Raw genomic sequence first — 4,915 nt, 5'->3', positions numbered from 1 at the left:
CTCGCTGTCTGGGGGGCCCCCGCGCCCTGTAGCAAAAACCCCCCCAAAAAAAAAAAAAAAAAAAGAACAAGATGCAACAGAAATAACACGGGGGAAAAAAAAAAAACAGAACTTCTTGACAATGAAAAGCCAGCTGCTGTGGTTGCTCCCATTACAACTGGATATATAGTGAAAATCAGTAATTATGGATGGGATAAGTCAGATAAATTTGTGAAAATTTGCCTTAACTGGAATTCATCAAGTTCCTACTGAGAACATGCAGGTGTATTTCACAGAGAGGTCATTTGATCTTTTGATAAAGAACCTAAATGGCAAAAGTTACTCCATGATTGTGAACAATCTTTTGAACCCCACCTCTGTGGAAGGCAGTTCAAAAAAAGTTAAGACTGATACGGTTCTTAGGTTATGTAGAAAAAAAAAGCAGACAACACACGATGGGACTACCTGACTCAGGTCAAAAGAAGAAATGGAAGGAAAGCCTTCATACAACACTGAAACAGATCCTAGTGAGGGATCAATGAATGTTCTAAAGAAAATTTATGAAGATGGAGATGATGATATGAAGCAAACCATTTTAAAAAACCTGAGTGGAGTCAGGAGAGAAGCAAGCCAGAGGAGAACCAGAATTTTGATACTTAAAAGTCCTTTCAGGAACTGCGATGTGGAAATTCTGACATTTTCTGTAAGGGAATATTGATGAGAGCACATATAAATTTGACAGATAACTATTTACACAGCCTTCTAAGTAAAGACAGTGAATTCTCCATGTCCTACTGGAGAATTTATTTAAATAAAGTATGTTTATTTTAAAAAAAAAAAAAAGAAGAAGAAAGAAAAGAAAAGAAAAGAAAAGAAAGTGGCATGGGCATCGCTGAGACTCTTAGTTACAGCTGACCCAGCACTTTCAGAACAGAACTCCTTGAGAGCAATGGGAATGATTAGATCCCAAAATAATAAAGGCTAGATAGCAGCACCCACTCAGGATAAACAACAGAGATATAGTGATCATAATAAGGTTGGAACAGCAGTCAGAAGGCCCTGACCTACAGAGAGCTATGAAGATGGCTATGGATATGTTCCTGAAGGTGAGATAACCAACCTAGATAATCTAAAGAAATCCAAGCTAGATGATCATAAAATGATAAATATATATATATATTTAATTTTCGCTTACCAGAGGGAGAAAGAAAGTGAGAAAGCAAGCTGCTAGGTCTGGGACTCAAACCTCACTTGGACATGTGGGAGTACAGTGCCTTAGCCACCATGCCATCTGCTGATCCCTCATTTTTAAAATTCATTTATTTATTTCTTCCATGAGTGAGAGAGAGAAAGAAAGAGATAAAATACTTCAACATGGTCCCAACATTACCAGCCATCTGCCAGCCACAGATCATGGGCTCACATACCCTGCACACATAGGGAAGTCTCTGGACTTGAACTGGGAACATTCCCATATGGGATTGCCTTGCAGAGCTTTGCATTTTCCCACTGTGCTATGCTTCCATTTTTCAAACCTGGAACCCATTGACCAATGAAAAGACCAGCTCTCAAGAAGGAAGAACCCTGTGACACCATGGCAAATATATTTGACAATGATATCCCCTGTAATTCCTCAAAGAGGGCTACTAGCGGGACCAGCAGTTAGTAATGGCTATGTCGCTGGACTCCTATGTAGTCGACCGTGGTTTGCATCCCGGACCCGGTGGCTTAAAACTCACACTGGGTGCGTGTGTGTGCATGCCCAAGATCCCAAGAGAACGGAAGAGAAGGGAGTGCAGCATGACCATCCCCTCTGAGGGGTGATTTCTCACCTTCTATCTCTCTGTCTGTCTCTGTCTGGCGAGCGCACACACGCTATAGCAAAAACCTCTCAAAAAAAAAAAAAAAAGAGGTCTACTAGCACTTATTTCCAAGCATAGGGGAAAGGGCAATAATATCCAAGCAATTTAATAACTGCGGGATACAAGATCTGAGATTAAATTGATACTAGTGGATCCAAAATATCATCAAGGACCCCCTAATTACAGAGGGGGCATATGGAGACCATGTAATAAATGGAGTCCTGGCCTAGGTTCAGTTCACTGTATGTATAGACACAACCAGTGGTAATTTCCCCAGTTCTCAAGTATATAAATGAAATGACATACTAGATAATTAACAGAACTACCACATTGGTCCTGTGACCTGTAAGGGACAAGCTATCATAATGGGAAAGGCCAACTAGAAACGTCTGAACCCTCCCCCATCCCAGTCAAGATGGCAACAAAAACGAGAACATGGGCTGGTCCCCATACCCTGTGGTTAAGGGAGTGGATCCTACATGGCTGACCTTTATGGTTCAAATCCTGGCCCTCCTGGCTTGAAAAACATGCCAGCTACATGTGCATGTGTGCCCACAATTCCAATGGGAGAGAGAGATGGTGGAGAAGAAGGGATTGTGGCATGTCCACAGCCCATTGAGGGGTGCTTTCTTTCTCTTCCTTTCTCTCTGCTCTCTCTCTGGCAAGTACACACACCCTTTGACAAGTGGAGAAAAAAGAATCACAACTATGAGTAATAACAGAATTAAGTGAAGCCCTTAAAGACTTAAAAGATACGGAGGTATTGATCCCTATCTTATTATCTTGTGATTCAGCAGCATCCTAGGTAGATTCTGGACGATGACAGTGAGCTATGGAAAACAAAAATGTAGGCGCTCCAATTGCAGCTGCTGTGCTAGTAGTATCTTTGCTAAAACACTATCTTAAATGTATGGCACATGTGCTATGTGAACACTGACTTGGTGAATGCATTCTTTTCCAGCCCAATGACCCTATGAAAAAGGATCAGAGACAATTAATTGTCATTTTGATGGACAATAATATACATTTAAAGTCTTGCCCAGAGCTATATTAACTTTCATGCCCACCATCACAGTATGTTCTAGAAGGAACTTAGACCACAAACATCACATTAGTCTCTATAGTGAGGATTATATATAATTTATATATATATATATAAATTTTTTAGAGAGATTTTTGCTGTAGGGCACATGTGCTCACTGGAGAGACAGAGATACAGAACGCAAGAAATCCTCCCCTGTGGGAATGGTCACACTGCAATCCCTTCTCCATTCTCCTCTCGGGATTTTGGGCACACACGCACATGAGCCCAGCATGAGTTTAAGTCACGGGGTCCAGGACTTGAACCACAGCTGACTACATAGGAGTCCAGTGTTGTAACCATTATATTATCTGCTGGTTCCAAGGACAAAATATTAATCAGACTTGATATGTGAAAAATGGGAAATTTGGGGCCAGCAGGTGATGTGGTGGTTAAGGTGCTGGACTCCTACATGGTGAACAGTGGTTCGAGTCCCATACCTGGCAGCTTGCTTTCTCACTTTCTCACTTTCTCTCTTTCTCTCTCTCTCTCTCTCTCTCTCTCTCTCTCTCTCTCTCTCGTAAGTGCACATGCCTGATAGGACATTTTAAAATAATGACAATAATAAATAAAATTAAATTGTTCTTTTTTTTAAATGGCAAATTCACTAGAAGTCTTGTTAAGGTCCATGTGTTTTCAAAGGAAGGAGATAAATGCTGAGGATTCCAGGACCCACTTCAACAGCTAAGTTTTAGGGAGTCTTACGGTTTGGAAAATGCTGAGGCATGGCCTCCAAAGTAAAAAAGCAAATTATTGCATTTATCCCCTCCTATCTTATAATTGAATACCATAGACTGGGAAATTTATAAGTAGTAGATGTTTATTCAGCTCAGGGTTCTGAAGGCTGGGAAGTCCAAGAGCATTGTGTGAACATCTGGAAAAGTTCTCTTTCCATGGCAGAAGGGCAGAAGGTGGAAGCAAGCATGCAACACAAACAAAGCACAAGAGATGGACTGTCTTTAATAACAACCAGTTCTCATGGTAACTAATGCACTCCCAGGTTAACAACATTAATCCATTCATGACCCAATTACTTCTTATTAGGCCCCACCTCCCAGTACTGTTGCACTGGGGATTAAATTTCCAACACATAAATTTAGAGGAAACATTCAAACCATAGCACCTCCTCCCCTTTAACTTGTCTGTTCTGGAGATGGAGTAATAGTCCTTACTTAGAAATATCACTCTGCCCCATATGGGGTGCTGCAAAATTTGGGTCAGGTCCAGATTAGGAAAGTGCTCAGAAGCAGTCCAGGCTGGGGTGCAAATTACTCTGTTCTTTGGGTCATAAAACTTAGTAGAATCTATGTTGACTGCTATGATTAGAATGTTTCTCAAAAATTCCCATTGAAATTTAATTTTCAATGAAATAGTATTAATAGGTGGAGGCTTTAGGAAGTGGTTAGTTAATAAAGGCTCCCCCTTGTGAATGAGTTAAGGCCCTTCAGCTATTGTTCATTTTGCCACATGAGGACATGGCTAGAGGTGTCATCTTGGAAAGAGACAGCAGCCTTCACCAGACACCAAAACTCCCAGCACCTAAATCTTGAATTTCCCAGCCTCCAGAACAGAGAAAAACAAAATTTTGCTTTTTAAATAAATTATCCAGTCATAGATATTTTGTCACAGCAGAACAAATGGACTAAAAGAGCAGCCAAAGAAATCACACAAGTTTATGACGAGTTCCATAAGAAAATCACAATCTAGACCCTAGGGTTCCAGAATAATACTCTTGATATCTGAAGAAGGAAATTGCTATTTTATTTTGAAAAACAACATCTAATCATGGTAGAAATGGAGTGCCTGACTATAGGACATCAAGCACATGTACAATCCATACAGTCCATTGCATAACTTTGTCAGACCCACAAAGGTATGAAGTGCATGAATTCAGTAGCAATCTAATCACAGGATAGATGTGGTGCATTTAAGAGCAGACACAAATAAGGTGAAGGATATAAGGAAGCTGTATGAGCAGGTGGCACAGACTCCC

This window comes from Tupaia chinensis, unplaced genomic scaffold, assembly GCF_000334495.1.
Source record: "Tupaia chinensis unplaced genomic scaffold, TupChi_1.0 Scaffold000093_1, whole genome shotgun sequence".
Lineage (NCBI taxonomy): Eukaryota > Metazoa > Chordata > Mammalia > Scandentia > Tupaiidae > Tupaia > Tupaia belangeri.
This window is presented reverse-complemented; position numbering follows the sequence as displayed.